The sequence below is a fragment of the Chlorocebus sabaeus genome, chromosome 7 (genome assembly GCF_047675955.1).
Source record: "Chlorocebus sabaeus isolate Y175 chromosome 7, mChlSab1.0.hap1, whole genome shotgun sequence".
NCBI classification, from domain to species: Eukaryota; Metazoa; Chordata; class Mammalia; order Primates; family Cercopithecidae; genus Chlorocebus; species Chlorocebus sabaeus.
The window spans coordinates 32,548,485-32,571,268 of NC_132910.1; the positions used below are offsets into that span (position 1 = coordinate 32,548,485).

The 22,784-nt window shown below is 37.5% G+C and overlaps 1 protein-coding gene across 3 annotated transcripts in view; it reads right to left on the minus strand.

Moving 5' to 3' along the window:
* The window catches only part of PRKG2 (protein kinase cGMP-dependent 2), a 117,078-nt gene that overhangs the window by 82,870 nt on the left and 11,424 nt on the right, over nt 1-22,784 (minus strand). The window lies entirely within an intron of this gene.

Below are 22,784 nucleotides of genomic sequence, written 5' to 3' on the forward strand. Positions count from 1 at the left end.
AAGTTAAGGATGCATGCCGTAATTTATAGTGAGGCCTACAAGATTAGTCAAAGAATGTTTAACTAGAAAGCTAACAAGGATAGACCGGGCATGGTAGCTCATGCTTGTAATCCCAGCACTTTAGGAGGCCGAAGGCAGATGGATCACCTGAGGTCAGGAGTCTGAGACCAGCCTAGCCAACCCCATCTCTACTAAAAACACAAAAATTAGCCAGGCATGGTAGCGGCCACCTGTAATCCCAGCTACTTGGGAGGTTGAAGCAGGAGAATCACTTGAACCTGGGAGTCAGAGGTTGCAGTCAGCTGAGATCACACCATTGCACTCCAGCCTGGGCAACAAGAGTGAAACTCCGTCTCAAAAAAATAAAATTAAATAAATTAATTAATTAAAGAAAGCTAACAAGGATAAAATATAATTAAAATATATACTTAATTAATCCTCAAAACATGGCAAACAGAAAGAGAAATTGAATAATATTAGATATTAGATTTAAACCCAAATTTCTTTTTTACATTGGAGATAAATATACCAAACACCCCAATTAAAAGACAAGCTTGTCAGACCAATAAAATAAAATTTAAAAGGAAATACCAAGTATATATCGCTAATAAGATACATGCCTTAAAGACAATGTATGGAAAGGCCAAAAATAAAAAAGTTGAAAAAGACATACTATGTAAATATCAATTAAAAATGAATTTTTCTCTGATATAGGAAAGTAAGCCTTAATAAAAAACATATTTCTAGAAATAGAGAGGAATATTTCATATTTATATCATCAAGAATATCTAAATATTCTAAATATGTATCCACTTAATATGATAGCATCAAAATATATGGAACAAAACTGGCAAAATTAAAAGAAGAAATAGACAAGTGTCCCACATTAATTCTGGGAGATTTTACCACATCTCTCTAATTAATAGAATAAGCCAACGAAAATTAGTAAGTAGATCTGAATATTTGATTATTGAACTTTATTTAATCTCTCGACCTCATTGATATTTTAAATGTCTCTATTCAATAAATTCAGAATACACATTCATTTCCAGTGCACATTAAACCATCATAAAAACTGACCACATGGCAAACCACAAATCATTTCAAGACATTTCATAAGACTGAAGTAATATAGAGTATATTCTTTAAATATAGTATTAATAGAATAAAGTTAGAAGTCAATAACAGAAAAATCATAAAATCCTCAAATGTTTGAGAATTGAGCAATACATTTCTAAACAACCCATTGGTCAAAACTTAAGTTATAAGAAAATCCAAATCATATTTTGAAATAAATAATAATAAAATATGATATAAAACTTGCAAGATGCAGTTAAAATGATGCATAGAAGAAAATTTATGCTGTCAAATTATATAATAAAATAAATATTATAAATGAGCATCCTAAGCATTCATCTCAAAAGACTAGAAGAAAAGTAAGTTGATCTCAAAAAAGGAAGGAAGAAAATAACACAATGACAGCAGAAAATAATAAAACAGGAAAAAAGAAGTATAGAAGTATAATGAAGAGAATCAACATAGCCCAAAATGATTTCTTTCAAAAGAATAATAAAATGATAATTCACAACAAGACAGGACTTGGGGAGTAAGAGAGGAAGGAGGTATAATTACTATTATTAGAAATAAGAAGGAGATATCACTATGGATATTACAGATATAAAAAGAGAAATGAGTAGTAGTATGAACAACTTTACAGTTAAAAATTAAACTGCATTCTTGCCAAAACAGTTGTTCATACTATATAATACAGCATCAAGCAATTAAAAATAAAATTTTTAAAACGACATCATTTAAAATAGTTTCAAAAACATCGAGTATGGAAAACTGTGATAAAATGAAAAAAATTTCTAGAAAAATAAACCACCAAATCTGAGACAATAAATAGAAAATCTGATTAGCAATAAAGAAACTAAATCAAATATAAAAACTATCCCACCCAAAAAAGTCTAAGCCCAGATGACATTATTAAGCCTTATAGATATTCAAAGAAAAATTAATATTTATAGAATATTTTCCAGAAAACAGGAATGACGAATTTTTCCCAATTCATGTTATAGTGCCAGAATAGCCTGATAAGGAGTTATACTACAAAAAAGAAACATGAAATCTAATATCCCTAATGAACAGAGGGACAAAAGTAAAAAACAAAACAAACAAGCAAAGTATAAAAAATAAATATTCTAGATTAGATTGAACATTAATTAACATAATTATCAACATGAAAAGAATAAAGGAGAAAAATGTAGAAATATAGTAGGATGCAGAAAGAGTATTTGGTAAAATTAAACACCTGTAATACTTTTTGAATTAAGTAATATTTTTGGCAAATTAAATATAGAGGAAAATCTCCTTAATCTGATAAAATACATATATAAAACAAAACAAAAACACATCATATTACATCATGAAACATTGAAAGCTTTCCTACAGACATCAGAAATGAGACACTTCAATCCTGAATCAAAAGTCTGAGCAAATTTAATAAAAGGAGAAAGAAAAGAAACAAAAAGAAAGAAAATAAAATATGTAAATGTAGAAAAAGAAAAAAATAAACTGCATTCTTTCCAAAAGATATGATTGCATATGTGAAAAATTCAAAAGAAAATACAGGTAAACCACCAATATCAACAGGTGATTTCAACAATCTCACTTGATACAAAGTCACTATACAAATTTAATTGTATTTCTATATTCTAGTATTAAGCAATTAATAATAAAACTTTTAAATAATTTAAAATAGTATCAACTATGAAAGATTATATCTAACAAAGATAAGTAAGATGTCGACACAGAATACAAAATACTATTAAAAGAGTGAGAGAAAACCTAACTAAATGGAAGAATATACCATGGTCATAGATTAGAACACTACATTTTTAATTATGTTTATTACATTCAGGTTGATCAGGTTCAATGAAATCCCAATCATTGCTCTAAATTTAAAAATTTATGAAAATTGAGAAGCTGATACTAAAATTCTTTTTTTTTCTTTTTTTTTTTTTTTTTTTTTTTGAGACGAAGTCTCGGCTCTGTGCCCCAGGCTGGAGTGCAGTGGCGCTCTCTCGGCTCACTGCAAGCTCCGCCTCCCGGGTTCCCGCCATTCTCCTGCCTCAGCCTCCCGAGTAGCTGGGACTACAGGCGCCCGCCACCGTGCCCGGCTAGTTTTTTGTATTTTTTAGTAGAGATGGGGTTTCACCGTGTTAGTCAGGATGGTCTCGATCTCCTGACCTCATGATCCGCCCGTCTCGGCCTCCCAAAGTGCTGGGATTACAGGCTTGAGCCACCGCGCCCGGCCACTAAAATTCTTATGGTCATAAAAAGGCCCAAGACTAGCTTCACAACATTGAAGAATAACAAAATTGCAACACTTAAAGTAATGGATATCAAAAATTACTATGAAAGAAAATAATTAAGAGAATATATACTACTGGCACAAAAATAGATAAAAAGACTTTTGGGGAGTGACTGGCAAGAAGGCCAAATAGGAAGAGCTCCAGTCTGCAGCTTCCAGCAAGATCAATGCAGAAGGTGAGTGATTTCTGCATTTCCAACTGAGGTACCCAGCTCATCTCACTGGGACTGGTTAGAGAGTGGGTACAGCCCATGGAGGGCAAGCTGAGCAGGGTAAGGCATCGCCTCACCCAGGAAGGACAAGGGGTCAAGGAACTTCTGCCCCTAGCCAAGGGAAGCTATGAGGGACTGCACCATGAGGAATTGTGCACTCAGGCCCAGATACTACACTTTTCTCATGGTCTTCTCAACCTGCAGACCAGGAGATTCCCTTGGGTGCATATGCTACCAGGGCCCTTTGTTTCAAGCACAAAACTGGGTGGTCATTTGGACAGACACCGAGCTAGCTGCAAGAGTTTTTTTATTTTTATTTTCATACCCCCATGGTGCCTGGAATGACAGCGAGACAGAATCGTTCACAGGGTTGAAGCCAGGGAGCCGAGCGGTCTAGCTCAGTGGATCCCAACCCCATGGAGCTCAGCAAGCTAAGATCCACTGGTTTGAAATTCTCACTACTAGCACAGCAGTATGAAGTCAATCGGGAACACTGGAGCTTGGTGGGGGAAGGCGTGTCCGCCATTACTGAGGCTTGAGTAGGTGGTTTTCCCCTCATAGTGAAAACAAAGCTGCAGGGAAGTTCAAACTGGGTGGAGCCCACCACAGCTCTGCAAAGATGCTGTGGCCAGACAGCCTCTCTAGATTCCCCTTCTCTGGGCAGGCCATCTCTGAGTGAAAGGCAGCAGCCCCAGGCATGAGTTAATAGATAAAACTCCCATCTCCCTGGAACAGAGCACCTGGGGGAAGGGGCAGCAGTAAGCGCAGCTTCGGGCAGATTTAAATGATCCTGCCTGCTGGCTCTGAAGACAGCAGCAAATCTCCCAGCTCAGAGCTCGAGCTCTGCTAAGGGACAGACTGCCTCCTCAAGTGGGTCCCTGAACTCCCATGTGTCCTGACTGGGAGACACCTCCCAGCAGGGGTCAACAGACACCTCATACAGGAGAGCTCCAGCTGGCATCTGGCAGGTGCCCCTCTGGGACGAAGCTTCCAGAAGAAAAACAGGCAGCAATCTTTGCTGTTCTGCATCCTCCACTGGTGATACCCATGCAAACAGGGTCTGGAGTGGACCTCCAGCAAACTCCAGCAGACATGCAGCAGAGGGGCCTATTAGAAGGAAAACTAACAAATGGAAAGGAATAGCATCAACATCAACAAAAAGGATGCCCACACAGAAGCCCCATCTGAAGGTCACCAACATCAAAGACCAAAGTATACAAATGTATGAAGTTGAGAAAAAACAGTACAAAAAGGCTGAAAATTCCAAAAACCAGAATGTCTCTTCTCCTCCAAAGGATCACAACTCCTCGCCAGCAAGGGAAGAAAACTGGACAGAGAATGAGTTTGATGAATTGACAGAAGTAGGTTTAAGAAGGTGGGTAATAACAAACTCCTCTGAGATAAAGGAGCATGTTCTAACCCAATGCAAGGAAACTAAGAATGTTTCAAAAGGGTTAGAGAAATTGCTAACTAGAATAATCAGTTTAGAGAAGAACATAAATGACCTGATGGAGCTTAAAAACACAGCAAGAGAACTTCGAGAGGTATACACAAGTATCAATAGTCGAATCAATCAAGTGGAAGAAAGGATATCAGAGACTGAAGATCAACTTAATGAAATAAAGAGTGAAGACAAGATAAGAGAAAAAAGAATGAAAAGGAACAAACAAAGCCTCCAAGAAATATGGGACCATGTGAAAAGACCAAATCTACGTTTCAGTGGTGTACATGAAAGTCATGGGGAGAATGGAACCGAGTTGGAAAACACTCTTCAGGATATTATCCAGGAGAACTTCCCCAACCTAGCAAGACAGGGCAACAATCAAATTCAGGAAATACACAGACCACCACAAAGATACTTCTCAAGAAGAGTAACCTCAAGAAACATAATCATCAGATTCACCAAAGTTGAAATGAAGAAAAAATGTTAAGGGCAGCCAAAGAGAAAGGTTGGGTTACCCACAAAGATAAGCCCATCAGACTAAGTGGGGCATTTAGCCCATTTACATCTAAGCCAGAAGAGAGTGGGGGCCAATATTCAACATTCTTAAAGAAAAGAATTTTCCACCCAGAATTTCATATCCAGCCAAACTAAGCTTCATAAGCAAAGGAGGAATAAAATCCTTTACAAACAAGCAAATGGTGAGAGATTTTGTCACCACCAGGCCTGCCTTACAAGAGCTCCTGAAGGAAGCACTAAATATGGAAAGGAGAAACCAGTACCAGCCACTGCAAAAACATACCAAATTGTAAAGACCATCAACACTATGAAGAAACCACATCAACTAATGGGCAAAATAACCCGCTAGCATCATAATGACAGGATCAAATTTACACATAATAATATTAACCTTAAATGTAAATGGGCTAAATGCCCCACTTAAAAGACACAGACTGGTGAATTGGATAAAGAGTCAAGACCCACTGGGGTGCTATGTTCAGGAGATCCATCTCACATGCAAACACAAACACAGGCTCAAAAACAGGGATGGTGGAATATTTAACAAGCAAATGGAAAGCCACAAAAAACAAGAGTCGCAATCCTAGTCTCTGATAAAACAGACTTTAAATCTACGAAGATCAAAAAAGACAAAGAAGGGCATTACATAATGGTAAAGGGATCAATGCAACAAAAAGAGCTAATTATCCTCAATATACATGCACCCAATACAGGAGCACGCAGATCCATAAAGCAAGTTATTAGAGACCTGCAAAAAGACTTAGCCTCCCATACAATAATAGTGGGAGACTTCAACACCCCACTGTCAATATTAGACAGATCAACAAGACAGAAAAATAACAAGGATATTCAGGACTTGATTCAGCTCTGGACCAAGTAGACCTAAGAGACCTCTAGAGAACTCCACCCCAAACCAACAGAATATACATTCTTCCCAGCACCACATCACACTTATTCTATGAGACTGACGCGCTACCTACTGCGCTAACGAGGCACCTATATCACACTTATTCTAAAATCAACCACATAATTGGAAATAAAACACTCCTCAGCAAATGCAAAAGAAAGGAAATCATAAAAAATAAATAAAAATAAAAAATAAAAAATAAAAAAACCCACCAGACTCTCAGACCACAGTGCAAACAAATTAGAACTCAGGATTAGGAAACTCATTCAAAACTGCACAACTATATGGAAACTGAACAACCTGCTCCTGAATGACTACTGGGTAAATAACGAAATTAACGCAGAAATAAATAACTTCTTGGGAACCAATGAGAACAAAGACACAATGTACCAGAATTTCTTGGACACCGCTAAAGCAGTGTTTAGAGGGAAATTTATAGCACTAAATGCCCACGGAGAAAGTGGGAAAGATCTAAAATCAACACCCTAACATCACAATTAAAAGAACTAGAGAAGCAAGAACAAACAAACTCAAAAGCTAGCAGAACAAAAGAAATTACTGAGATCAGAACAGAACTGAAGGAGACAGAGACATGAAAAACCCTTAAACACAAATCAATGAATCCAGAAGCTGGTTTTTTGGAAAGATTAACAAAATAGATAGACCCCTAGCCAGACTAATAAATAAGAAAAGAAAGAAGAATGCAACAGACGAAATAAAAAAATGATAAAGAGGATATCGTCACTGATCCCACATAAATACAAACTACTATCAGAGAATACTGTAAACGCCTCTACTCAAATAAACCAGAAAATCTAGAAGAAATGGATAAATTCCTGGACACATAAACTCTCCCAAGATTAGACCAGGAACAATTCAAATGCCTGAATAGACCAACAACAAGTTCAGAAATTGAGGCAGTAATTAATAGCCTACCGACCAAAAAAAGCCCAGAACCAGACAGATTCACAGTCAAATTCTACCAGAGGTACAAAGATGAGTTGATACCATTCCTTCTGAAACTATTCCAAACAATAGAAAAAGAGGGACTCCTCCCTATCTCATTTTATGAGGTCAGCATCATCCTGATACCAAAACCTAGCAGAGACACAACAAAAAAAGAAAATTTCAGGCCAATATCCCTAATGAACATCGATGCAAAAATCCTCAATAAAATACTGGGAAACCGAATCCAGCAGCACATCAAAAAGCTTATCCACTAGGATCAAGTCAGCTTCATCCCTGGGATGCAAGGTTGGTTCAACATACACAAATAAAAAAAACGTAATCCATCACATAAACAGAACCAATGACAAAAACCACACGATTATCTCAATAGATGCAGAAAAGGACTTCAACAAAATTTAACACCCCTACATGCTAAAAACTCTCAATAAACTAGGTGTTGATGGAATGTATCTCAAAATAATAAGGGCTATTTATGACAGATCCACAGCCAATATCATACTGAATGGGCAAAATCTGGAATCATTCCCTTTAAAATCTGGCGCAAGTCAAGGCTGTGTTCTCTCACCACTCCTATTCAATATAGTATTGGAAGTTGTGGCCAGGGCAATCAGACAAGAGAAAATAAACAAAGGGTATTCAAATAGGAAAAGAGGACGTCAAATTGTCCCTGTTTGCAGATGACATGATTGTATATTTAGAAAACCCCATCATCTCAGCCCAAAATCGCCTTAAGCTGATAAGCACCTTCAGCAAATCTCAGGACATAAAATCAACGTGCAAAAATCACAAGCATTCTTATACACCAGTAACAGACAAACAGAGAGCCAAATCATGAGTGAACTCCCATTCACAATTGCTACAAAGAGAATAAAATACCAAGGAATACAACTTACAAGGGATGTCAAGGACCTCTTCATGGAGAACTACAAACCACTCTGCAAGGAAATAAGAGAGGACACAAACAAATGGAAAAACATTCCATGCTCATGGATAGGAAGAATCAATATTGTGAAAATGGCCATACTGCCCAAAGTAAGTTATAGATTCAATGCTATTGCCATCAAGCTACCATTGACTTCCATCACAGAATTAGAAAACCCTACTTTAAATTTCATATGGAACCAAAAAAGAGCCAGTATAGCCAAGACAATCCTAAGCAAAAAGAACAAAACTGGAGGCATCATGCTACCTGACTTCAAACTATTCTACATGGCTACATTAACCAAAATAGCATGGTACTGGTACCAAAACAGATATACAGACCAATGGAACAGAACAGAGGCCACAGAAATAACACCACACATCTACAATCATCTGATCTTTGACAAACCTGACACAAACAAGCAATCAAGAAAGGATTGCCTATTTAATAAATGGTGTTGGGAAAACTGGCTAGTCATATGCTGAAAACTGAAACTGGACCCCTTCCTTACAACTTACACAAAAATTAACTCAAGATGGATTAAAGACCTAAACATAAGACCTAAAACCATAAAAACCCTAGAAGAAAACCTAGGCAATACCCCATTCAGGACATAGGCACGAGCAAAGACTTCATGACTAAAACACCAAAAGCAATGGCAACAGAAGCCAAAATTGACAAATTTGGATCTGATTAAACTAAAGAGCTTCGGCACAGCAAAAGCAAATATCATCAGAATGAACAGGCAACCTACAGAATGGGATAAAATTTTTGCAATCTTTCTATTTGACAAAGGGCTAATATCCAGAATCCCCAAAGAACTGAAACAAATTTATAAGAAATAAAAACTCCATCAAAAAGTGGGCAAAGGATATGAATAGACACTTCTAAAAACAAGACATTTATGCAGCCAACAGACATGAAAAAAAAAAAGCTTATTATCACTGGTCATCAGAAAAATGCAAATCAAAACCACAATGAGATACCATCTCATGCCAGTTAGAATGGTAATCATTAAAAAGTCAGGAAACAACAGATGCTGGAGAGGATGTGGAGAAATAGGAACACTTTTACACTGTCGGTGGGAGTGTAAATTAATTCAACCACTGTGGAAGACAGTGTGGCGATTCCTCAAGGATCTAGAACCAGAGATATCATTTGACCCAGCCACCCCATTACTGGGTGTATACCCAAAGGATTCTAAATCATTCTACTGTAAAGACACATACACACCTATGTTTATTGCAGCACTGTTCGCAATAGCAAAGACTTTGAACCAACCCAAATGCCCATCAATGATAAACTGGATAAAGAAAATGTGGCACATATATACCATGGAATACTGTGCAACCATAAAAAAAGATGAGTTCATGTCCCTTGCAGGGACATGGATGAAGCTGGAAACCATTGTTCTCAGCAAACTAACACAGGAACAGAAAAACAAAACACCACATGTTCTCACTCATAAGTGGGAGTTGAACAATGAGAACACATGGACATAGGGAGGGGAACATCACACACCGGGGCCTGTCAGGGGGTCGGGGCTGGGGAAGGGATAGCAATAGGAGAAATACCTAATGTAGATGACGGGTTGATGGGTGCAGCAAAACCACCATGGCACGTGTATACCTATGTAACAAACCTGCACCTTCTGCACATGTATCCCAGAACTTAAAGCACAATAATAAAAATTTAAAAAGACTTGTGGGACAGAAAAGAAAATTCAAAAATTGACCTACACACACATAGATTCCTGATTTATGACCACAGTTGTACTACAGAGCTATGGGAGATAAACAGACCTCAACAGAAAATAAATACATCAAAATGTGCTCACCATTGTTAGTTATCAAGGAAAAGAAAACTAAAAGGACATTGAGATAACACAAAATATACAGTAGAATGGCCAAAATGAAAAAGATTGACTGACTGCTGTTGAATATGTGAAGTAATTTAATACACATATGTGCTGGTGGGAGTATATATTTGTTTAATCACTTTGGAAAATTATTTGACCATCTATATTAAAATTGGATATAATGTATTACCCAGTAACTTCACTCCTAGGTTTATACCCATCATAATTCATATACATTACAAGACATGTACAGAAATGTTCATGGCAGCATTATTCATAACTGCTAAATACCAGAATTAACCAAATGCCTATAAATCATAGAATGAATAAATTGTATATAGTTATACAATAAATACTATATAGTAATGACAATTAGTGAACCTCTGTTACATACAGTAATATAAATGAATCTCACTATAGGAACAAAAGAAGCCAGAGTCTTTAGAGTACACACTCCATACTTCCATTAAATAAATTTCAACAACAGGTAAAAAGTATTATCTCTGATAAGAGTAGTGCAAATAGTAGCTCCCTTTAAGGAAGATAATGAGTAGAAATTGAAAGAGGGTACGAGGGGCTTCCAAGGTGCTAGTAATGTTCTATTTTCTGATCATTTCGGTGGTCACATGGGTATGTCCACTTTACGTTTTGTGTACTTCGATTAAAAATTCAGTTTAAAAAATGTGTATGACTTTGGAATCAGAAAATCTTAGGTTGAAATATCAGCTCTGGCACTTCCTAGCTTCAATTTTAGCATACGTGCTGCCAGCACCTTCCTTGCTTCATTATCCTGAACAAGTAACTTAGCCTCTCTGAATCTCAGATCTCTCATCTATGAATAGGCGTAGTAATTATGCTTACTTCATAGGAATATTATGCACATTAACTTAAATAACGTGCCAGTAACTTAATAAATGGTAGTCATAATAGATAGAAATGGTAGAAGTTTTTCTGGGGGAAAGAGTAGAATGAGAAAAGTTATGAAAACCATAGAACAACGAGGCACTGACAAGACCCTCTACTCAGTTCAAAGTTCCTCCAATGGGACTGGATGTTGAATTTATGCCCATTTGAGGTGGCAGCAGTAATCCTTTTGTAATCATTTTATAACCCCAACTTACATTTGAAGCAATACATTTTCATCCTCTAAGTTGCTTCAGAAAGTTTAACTTGGCAAAGTTCACCTACAGTTGTATTAGGCTCTCAATCTTTCTTCTCTGGACTCATATATTAGAGGCCCATGTTCTCACTGTTTTTGTTTTGTTTTGTTTTTCAGGTCAAAGCATGTATCTTGCAACCTCCTTTGAATAAGGCTCAGTGCAAAGCTGGGGTCAGTGGCCTTTACCTTCATTCTTATCTATCAAGGATGTTTTGTGAGCATAAGAGGCAGCAACTTTACTTGTATTTCATTTCATAGCTTAATTATATCTACATACAATTAGAAACATATGGTAAGGCATATTTGTGAAGGTCACAAAATCTACTAGAGTTAGAATGCCAGGATTTGATTCCAACTTCTGCCACTTATTAACTGCGGAACCTTAGGCAAGTCACTTAACCTCTAAGTTTCCTCAGCTGTAAAACAACAATAAACACAGTCTACAGGTCATAAGATTTCTATGAGAATTAAATTAGTTAACAAAATAAAGCACTAAGAACTGTGCCTGGTACATAAAATATACTGCATGAGGGTTAGCTATCACCATAATAAGTAGGCAAGTTACCAACACCTTAAACGCTGAGTTAGAACAGATCTAAAAACTCTATGCTGGCCTGGCACGGTGGCTCATGCCTGTAATCCCAGAACTTCGGGAGGCCAAGGTGGGCAGATCACCTGAGGTCAGGAGTTCTAGACCAGCCTGACCAACATGGTGAAACCTTGTCTCTACCAAAAATACAAAAATTAGCAGGGCATGGCAGTGGGCACCTGTAATCCCAGTTACTCAGGAGGCTGAGGCAAGAGAATCGCTTGAGCTCAGGAGGCAGAGGTTGCAGTGAGCTGAGATCATGCTACTGCACTCCACCCCGGGCAACAGAGCAAAACTCCATCTCAAAAATAAATTAACAAACAAACAAACAAAAAGTCTATGTTTAAGACCTAACTTTAATTGAAGAAGGCCACTTCAAAATGGTAATACCCCCTCTGCTTGTCCAAGTTCCCCATATTTAGGGTACCCCAGACCCACCAAACCACACAGTGCCAGACCTCTTTGTCTCATATAATCTATTCCTCCTTAAAAACCCAGCTAGAGATTTTCTCTTCTACCCTACCAAGTAAAGAATGTGCTCACCTTCCTTTGTATGCCTAGCTCTTAGAATATTAATCCCATAAATTATAATTTCCCCAAAGAGACTCTGATCTTTAAGGGTATGACTATGCTTTTCCTATTACTTAACATCTAGGACTGTATTTTGCACGTATTAGAAATTTGACAAAATTAAGAAACACAAAGGACAAATTCTTTCTCCCAATTTAAAAATTATGGGGACAAGAATGGAGTTGGAAAACGTCAGTCACCCTAATAAACAAGGCACATTTAATAAACAGGATACACATCTCTATTTTCTTCCCCATCCCCAGGTAATTGTTTTTGAGTGATGAACCAAAAAAACATAATAAATGCACAAGTTTATAATTTGAGAAACTAGTGTGACAAAAATGAGGTCATCCCATGGAAGTCATAAAATAAGCATGACTTTCCTCTCTCAATTATTTTACTTATTGCCCATAAAATTAAATACAGTTGTAATTTAATTCTGTTGGCTGTTATTTCATGCTCACAACAAAACATTTCTCTCTCTCTCTCTCTCTCTCTCTCCCCCTTAAGTTTGTGTAGATTATTCTATTCCCATGAGTATCAAAGAACAGGGTTTAATAATGAAATGTTGAAAACAATCAAAACTTATGAAGAAGTTTATCTGACATACTCAATGACAGGCATAGTCATCATTGTGTGGCATGGTAATTAGGTATAAAGGACAAACAGTTCCTTTAAATGTCTGTAATTAGTACTGCTCTTAAATCTTCAAACCACGTATTTGAGGAGTCAGCAGCAGGGAAATCTGCTCCTATAACACAACGCTCCTCAATGGTGGCTTCATATGAGAATCAGCAGGGGAGCTTTTTATATATATGTACACCTATAATCCATAAGCCCAGGGCTTTCACCTCAAATCAATTTAGTTAGAATACCTGGAGGTCAGACCCAGGCATCAGTACTTCCTATTACAGGTGATTACAATGTGAACTGAAGATTAAGGATGACAGCTGTAAACAAGAAGATGGAAGGGAGTTGAGCTGTCCCTTTCCTCTATATTTCCACAGCACTGGGAATATGCTCTACCGAAGGCTCATCAAGTAATCAGTCAATTAGGTAATTAACAAGTATTGATTAACAACGATCAATTAATGTTTGTCACAAGACTTTGACATAGCTTGTTCTTTTCTGCAATATAATACACAAATGAGAAGATCCCTACTCTCCTCTCCCTCTTCCCAGCATTCTGTCTGGAACCTGAAACGTGGCCTGGCACCTAGAAACATGCTGTCAAGTCAGCCTCAGGGTCTGAATATTTTTTTTAATTGTAGTAAAATATACATAACATAAAATGTATCATTTTAACCATTTAAAAGTGTACAGTTTAGTAACAATAAGTATATTCCCATTGTTTTACAACCATCACCACCATCTATTTCCAGAATCGTCCCAAACTGGAACTCTGTACCTGTTATATATTCCCTGGGTCTCCTCATCCCTCCTGCTCCTGGCAATCTCCATTCTACTTTCTGTCTCGATGAATTGGACTATTCTAGGTACCTCGTATAAACGGAATCCTGCAGCATCTGTCTTTTTAAGTCTGGCTAACATCTGCAAGCATCATTCCTGTTGTAGTATGTGTCAGAGTTCCTTTGTAAGGCTGAATAATAACCCATCGCATGTATATACTACATTCTGTTTCTCCATTCATCTGTTGATGGACATGGGGTTGTTTCTACTTTTTGGCTACTATGAATAACACTGCTATAAGCATGGATGTACAAGACTTTTTATGCATAGTTTTACCTACCTGGCATAGCCAATATTCCTAAACAGGAATCTCACACCAGAGAAGCAAAAGGGCTTGGTGAGTGAGGATGGGGGACCTGTGACTTGCTCCTCATCAACAAAATACAGCAATGATGATGGAAGGTCACTCCTGTGTAGGTTATATAAGACTTCATCTTAGTCACTGTAAAGGGCTTATCCAGCTGGATCTGAAGAAGTAAGCTGCCGTGCTGTGAGAGGGCCTGTGAGAGGGACGCAAGGCAGGAACTCTAGGCAGCCTCTAGGAGCTGAGAGCAGCCCCTGTTGACAGCCAGCAAGAAAATGGGGACCTCAGCCCTACAACCACAAGGAATTAAATTTGGCCAACAATCACGTAAGCCTGGAAGAGGACCTCTTCCTGTAGAAAGCTCTAGAAATGAACACGGCCAATTGACCCTTTGACTGCAGCCTTGGGGTTGATGTCAGAGAAGATGACTTAAATAAGTCACATCTGGACATTTGGCCCACTGCAAACTGAGATAGCAAATTATGTGTTGTTTAAGCTACTAAGTTTGTGGTAATTTATTACACAGCGATAGAAAACCAATATGCTTGCACTTCCTGAGTTTCTGTTTCCAAGACATTTCAAGTTGTATCTTGTTCTTCTCACTTATACTTCCTCTTTCCTTATCTCACCTGGAAAGGGAACTGGAAGCTCTAGGTCTTTCTTTCTCTCGTATTTCCCAGAGCTTAATCTGTAAGCCCCAAAAAGACCATTTAAACACCTGCTTGAAATTTACCAATTAAAATTGATTTGGCATCACAAATAACCCAAGAAGGATTAAACAGATGTTGGGGGACCCTGATCACTCACACCTTATTATAAAATATATATAAAATATAAAATATTCTCTGGCCATTCCTGGCTATAGATTTCAAAAAAAAAAAGGAAAAGGAAAAAAAGAAACCTGTCCCACATAACTGCACTGAAAAATCTACAACTAACAAATACCTCTAAGGAGAATCAGCAAAAAGAGAAGACAAATCATTTTAAAGTGAGACTTTGACGAAAAGAAATAGTTTTAGTTAAAGGATAGATATAAGAAATGTATCTTTCACAAAGAAGGGACTTCCAAAGAGTCTGAAAATTGAAACGTTTCATCCTTGTCTTCAGATCTGTTCCCCTTTTTGAGAACTGTATTGCGATTTAAACTCTAGAAAGAGGTGACAGGAGCTGAGCTGCTCAGGCTTACAGAAAGAAAAGGGAGGTTCTGTGGAAACTGAGTGCTGCTTATTAGGAGGCAAAGGCCAGTGGTGATGTTTCTCTCTTATCCAGCAAGCAAGGAAAAGAAAGACCACTGTCTTCTCAATGATGCTATTTCTACTACAATCCTTCCTGGGTATCTAGCAAGGAATGGGAAGTGTCCAGAATGTTTTTGAGAAAAGAAAAAAAAAGGGGGGGTCAAAAGGAGCCACCTGTTTCAGAGGACATTTAGAAAATGTAAGGGAGAAGAGGTAGAGGCTCCTGCCCAGGCAACCAGGACCCTTGTTAAAAGCCAGCACTGCTCAGACTCACCTGGAATAACCTATTTGGAACCAAGCAGATCCAGAAACTGCTATAAATATCCTACATAAATTAAAACAACAGCAAGCGAAATAAAATGAGAACAGATTTCAGAGTTGTTGTGATTAAGAGGCAGATGTTTTAACATCTAGGTGAGTTTATAGAAGCCCTAGCCACTACTAGTGATAACCATGGACTAGTTACTTATCCTTAATAAGCCTCATATAATAATACTTACCTGATAGGTTAACTGTGAAAATAACTGAGATAACTATGGATAGGTCATAGCAGAGTGTACCCAATAATAGATACTCAAAATTAGTAGTGTTGGCCATTGACTAGTCAGAATGAGAGAAGATGAGGAAGAAACCAAATTGAAGAATTAGTGAAAAAAATGAAGGAGGGAAGACAACAAGAAATAAGGAAAAGGGAAGTAAATGTGGAAGAAAATATTAAAGAATTGGATTCATTGATTCAATATGCAATAAATATTTGTTGCATTGAATGTATTAATCTGAAGGAGTAAAGGGAACCTTGGGCATTAAAGTTGCTAAGCCAAGGCTAGGTACTGGGTCCAAAAGTGCCATGGTTTTTGTGTAGTGTAAAAATAGCATGGTGCATCCCCTTAGAAATGTAGCCCACAAGGCGAGGGTAGGCTCCTGGCAGTCAGCATAGTGCTTACAATGAGCACTTAGACCTTTGACTACTCAAAACAATTAGCCTTCAAACCCTCAGTGTTTTCCAAGGCTTCATTCAATATTTTTCCTAATGCCTAGCAACTAACAGACTAGAAGTTTTAAGGATAAAGTGAGAAGGACTAAAGAGCAGATATCAACTAAGCAGAAGACCATCTGAGAGGCTGAGAGGGCTGAGGTGGGGAAGCAGAGTGAGCAGAGCCCAGAGCTCATTGGCTCCTAGAGAAAGACAGAGGCACAAAGGGAGACTGACTGGGTGCCAGGACTCAGACCTGCTGCCAAAGCTTATTTAACTTCATCTAGATGTCAAGGCAGCTGCCACTTAATCCCAGTCAGGCTCCTAAATTCCTCCATGCTTTTCTGTTCTTTTCTTTTCTTTTCTTTTCTTTTTTTGAGACGGAGTCTCACTCTGTTGCCCAGGCTGGAGTGCAGTGGCGCGATCTCGGCTCACTGCAAGCTCCACCTCCCGGGTTCACGCCATTCTCCTGCCTCAGCCTCCCGAGTAGGTGAGACTACAGGCGCCTGCCACCACATCCGGCTAATTTTTTGCATTTTTAGTAGAGATGGGGTTTCACCGTGTTAGCCAAGATGGTCTCGATCTCCTGACCTCATGATCCGCCCACCTCGGCCTCCCAAAGTGCTGGGATTACTGGCGTGAGCCACCGCGCCTGGCCTCCTCCATGCTTTTTACCTCTTCTTTTTTTGGAGCTTAACGGTACCACCCACCCTACCTCACCCCCACAAAGAAAGCCCCCAGCCTGGTTATACAACCCCAAGAGAAGCCACTCACACTGCAAGCTGCACAGGCTATAAATGTTGTGCACATTGTGGTAGAGAATACACATTTGACATCAGGCAGACTCAAATTGGAAAACTGTTTCCAAAAAATATGTAAACATTACAACCTGGAGCAAATGGAATGACCCTGAGCTTTAATTTCACCTTCAGTAAAACAAAAACCTGATGCCTCATTAGGCAAGTCTAAGGCCTCCATGAGTTAATTATGCAGAATGACAGACATGTAATAGCCAACCAATAACTTAGTTTTTTCATCCCATCGCCGAGTAGCTAGTTTTGATCTGAGTGTCTACATGCACATTATCTATCACTATGAAATATAACCTTTGTTTTCAAGCATACTGACAACTTTCACCAGATACATCACCCAGCTACCTTCACCCATAGATTCTGGGTATCAGATCACCACACAACTGGATATTTTTCTTCTTCCATGCTTTATCCTATATAGACAGCTTCAATTTTTGCTTTTCTGAAGACCCGGGTTAAGCATTTATGAGAATATAAACTAATTTTTAACTGTCCAACTGCTAAGAGCCTGTATATACACTCTTAAAAATCTTCAATTATCCATGTAAAATCTAGATATAGAGCCTCTCATATGGCAACATGTAAGTCACTATTTCATGGAAGGGAAAAAAGGGGTGTTTCCTTCCCAGCAAAAGTTCCCACTACTGCAAACTGCTAATAGAGAAGCACTTTCTGGAAGAATCGTTTTCAGAGAAAAATAACAATAGCAGGGAGATTTTTCTAATCATTGCATTTAAAAAAATTATTCCTGATTATATATTTAATTTTTAAATAAGACTTTCCAATAAAAAGGTCAAGAGTCCACCTCTGATTGTTATCTTGAAAAAATCATCTATAGGAATGATTAGAGCAGATTCTAGATAGTGGGTTTTCTGATTTTGAATTCTGTTTCCTGTATTAAACTCTGCACAACCTTTGGCAGGTTATATAATTCTGTATGCCTCAGTTTTCTCATACACAAAATGGGGGTGACAAATAATATCTATCTCATAGGTTTATTGTGAGGATTAAATGATTCAGTATTTGTGAGGCATTCAAAGTGGTGACTGGCACATAATTAGTGGTATATAAATATTATTTTCCATGGAAACATTCCTCTCCAATAAAGAGGAACACAACATGTTCTGTAGTGTACATCCTCAAATGCTCAGTACTGCTTTGTAAAGGAAGCAAATAAAAACAAACATATTCTTCCACAGTCCTTTTCCACATCTTATTTAAATGTATGACTCACTAGCATTTTCTTCTTTTACCTATTCTGCTCCTGTGGTTGGAGTGACAGATAAAACTAACTGTCCTTCCTAAAACTGGAGTTCATATCTGAAGTCAGATGGCAAGTCTTTGTTTTATCTTTCCTTTTCATGAAAGAACAATAGTTTCAAATGATAGTTTAAGCATCCCTAGCAAAATGCAGTCATACCAGCAACTTGCCAGATGTCTCTGATTAATTTGCCTGTGTTCCACCAGACATTCAGCATGAGCTCCTAATTTTGCTCTGATGAAGTTTTCTAAACAATATCTACATAAACAGAAAAGAAAAACTTAATCTCAGTAAAAGGTGTGATATCTGAACGCACGGTTGTCTTGGTGCTCAAGGCAGACCAGACATGGGCAGAAATGCTATGTGAGCTCTTCTCTGCCTTCTCTGCCAGTGATATTCAGTTCTCAGCCTTGAGAAGCACTGTACTTATTCAAGAACCCATATGTGGACCTCCATATATGCCACAGTTGGTGCCATCAGGTGGATCAAACCCATTCTCAATGTCCTTTTCTCACAGACCTCAGCTCTAAGGATCCAGAACTTAGTAGGCATCAATACAATGGACCGCCTCTGCTCAACTCCACATGGATGAAGCTAGGGAGCTCCAGGAAGCACCACCACTCTTAATATCAATCAATAGGGCATATTACAATAAGACAGACCGGTGCCCAGGCTGGTCTAATCAAGGTCTTTCACATTTGTGCATAGTTCTTGGAACACCAGAGTAGGACTGAAGAGGAAAAGAACTGATCTTGATTTAAAGAGTCTTGGATTCTATCTTAGCTCTGCCACCAACCATGGTACGTTCCGTAACTCCCCAGCACCTGTGTCCTTACTTCTCTAGTAAGGGGGGTAGCATCAAACAATCTCTAAGGTTCCTATGACTCTAAGGTCTTCTGATATTCAACATATTAAATTTAAATCACAGATCAGAGTATTTGACACACGGTAGTACCCTGACTCATCATGACATTTATACTTCAATAAAGCTGAGTGCCTGTTATATAAACAGGCCACATGCCCACTGCATGCTGTATGCTTTTGAGGATCTAAAATGGTCAGTAGGCACAAAGCCAGGTCCCTACAAAGAGCTATGATATACTGTAGTTTGGGTGCAGCTGACCAGTGATTTCACATTGTGCCCACCTCAATCTGACAGGCATAGACTCATTTTCTGTGGCGTTGTCCTAAAACTGAACGTAGGTCTCACTTTGTCTATAAAGGGTTCCCAAACTAAGTTATAATTCCCATCTTAGGCAATAGCAGTTACAGTCAAAACCATATTATCTAGAACTGCAGTATTCAGTAGAGTAGGCAATAGACATGTGACTATTCAGTTTTTAAATTAATTAAAATTAAAAATCCATCAGATTCAATCATCTCTGTAAGAAAATAAATTAAAAATCCAGTTTCTTAGTGGCACTAGCTGCATTTCAAGTGCTCAATAGCCATATTTGGCTATTGGCTACCATATTGTAAAGCATGGATTATATAATATTTCCATTGCTGAAGAAAGTTCTACTGGACAGCACTGAATCTAGAACCTGATATTAAAATGCAGATCCTTGAAATGAGAAAGAAACAAATTTCCAGAATTTCCTAATGCCAGTAGAGTGTCATTATTAGTTCCTCCATATAAAGTAGGGAGGTACAATTAGACAATGTAAGTTACACCTTCCGACCATAAAAGTACATTTGATGGGTACAGGACAATAAAGTTGGCATGAGCTGGAGCTGCCCGGCAACTGAAGAGGCTCACTCACCACTTATGAAATATCTGAGTACAGGTACCTTAGCGAAATCATAGAATACTGTGACATGAATTATAGAAACTGATTATTCAAATTCAGAATCTATCATTCCATCAAATTTTATTCTCTGGCTTCTATGGGTGCTTCATATCTCCCTAATATTGTTGATTGAAGGAGAGCTAGCACTCTCCCTTCAGTTTCCTACTCACTGTTAAGTGTTCATCAGAGATAGTCCCTTTGACAAAAAGACTGAAAAGCCATTCAATGGCTTTCTGGCCCAGTATGGAAGGGTGAACTTTATCCAAAATGTAGTTGACGTGTATATTAATAGAAACAGATTTAGCCATAAATTCAGCCAGGATACTTTATAAAAGTCCAACAAATAAATTAGGAGAACCAGAAATTAAACAGAGAGGCATTTTGACTGATGATCTTAAAATCTCTGATATCTAGCAGGAATTGCTTGGAAAAGTAGACATACTAATGTATACTGTACATCATCCTTTCGTCAGTGAAGGACACGTCTACCCTGTTAATGCTCTAACTTCTGGAAAATTGTTTCTTACAAATTTTTGATATATTTTGTATAATATAAAAGAGATATGAAAATATCCAAGGTTTACTTTTGGCTTTTATCCAATACTGAAACGATTTGGAAATGGAAAATGAATTGTAATATTGAGCACTTTTGAAAAATTGAACAATTTTAAATTTCTGAATTGATGAAGTTAACTATGTGTGTTTAGCTAGCTATTTCAGACTTAAGGAGGTATCTGTACTTTTTGCAAGGGAAACTGAGGTACAAACCAGTCTACTAAAAATGAATGTTTCCATTTTTTATTTAATTATTCAATTTAGAACCACAAGGCTCTGTGAAAGCAGATGAGGATTGTTAGGGCATAGATGATACAGTGTTTGTCTCTTTGGGACTTAATCATTAAGAAATCTATTAGCCCATTTCTTTATCCTGACCACAACACAGACTTATACCCACTTGGCTTGCCTTTATGGTGAGGAGAATAATCAATAATCCTTAGTCAGGAGATACAGTATCCTTCCTGCGTCCCATTCACTATAGACAGAAAGAAGTCTGGTTTGGCACAGAAATTGTATATAACTATAATTTTTTTTTTTGCCTGGTTATAGCAGAGCTAATAATTTATCCTTAAATAAATTCAAGGAAATATGCTTATCTCAGATTTTTCAGCACCAGGAGAATGATGTTTTGCCTCAAGATGAGCATATGTCTTTGAACAAAGTAATTGAACATAATCTTGGTTGAAGAGAATACATCTGGTGTCATATATAGGGAGAAGGTCAAAGAAGATGAATTGCTACTAAATTCTCTTACACGTCATTCTTCATAAAAAAGCACATTGATATTTGTAATTTTTGTGAGTAAATAATAGATTAATTTATGTGTACATATATAGTAATGCAGTGCACATTCTATAATATTATTATATATGTGTATATGTATACATATACTATGTAGAGTTCATATATCTCTGATATAACAAAACAGAACACTGGATGATGCTCAGTTTTTTTAAAACAAATATAAGTTTGTGCCATCTATAATTTCAGAATTCATACCATTAAAAATAATTATTACTTTTGAAAGGAAATAGATGAGAAATTTTTAGACTAATAAAAATTTTGACTTAATAAAACTCTGCTGAAATCCAATATTAATCAAATTTATTTCAGTCACAGGATATTACAATTAATGATCTGGCATCGCTAACTTCCTTCACAAATATTTATTGATCATTCATTATCCTTCAAATACTGTCAACAAATTGATTAATTAAACCTCCCTTTATAATTCTGTGGTTAAAATTAATCATTTGTTTGTCTAGGTCAGATGTTTTATCTTCATTTATAATACTTATGTTAGTGAATAAGTTACAATTTGTTTCAGTTTCACAGATTGCATTTTGCAATAGAGATTCAGGCTCGACCAAGGCGTTATTGAGGCAAAAAAATTAATTTCAGTTAATAAATACTCAGTTAAAAATAGTGAAGGAAAGGAACCCCAACTCATGATGTTTCTAATGAGTCTTTCCTGATCCAGAAAATCGAACTTTCACCCATAAAGAAATGTACATGCACACACACACACACACACACACACACACCCCTATACATGAATGCAGTGGCAAATATTTATATGTTCTTTTAACAACTCAAATTTTTAAAAGTAATTCTAGCTTTTAATTGTTCCCTCTGCCTGAAATCCTCTTTCTGCCTGGTTCATGCTCCTTGAAGTCTGTGAAAGGTCACTTCCTCGGCCAGGCCTTCATGACAAGCCTGCTTCTGTTGTCTCCCTGACCTCCTTTCCCCTCACTCCAGATACCACCTGCTATAGTATTGGTTTGTATCATATTATTGATTCCAATTAATAATTACACATTGCTGACTTGTTTCTGTGTATTCTGCTTACCGCCCCTGCTAGA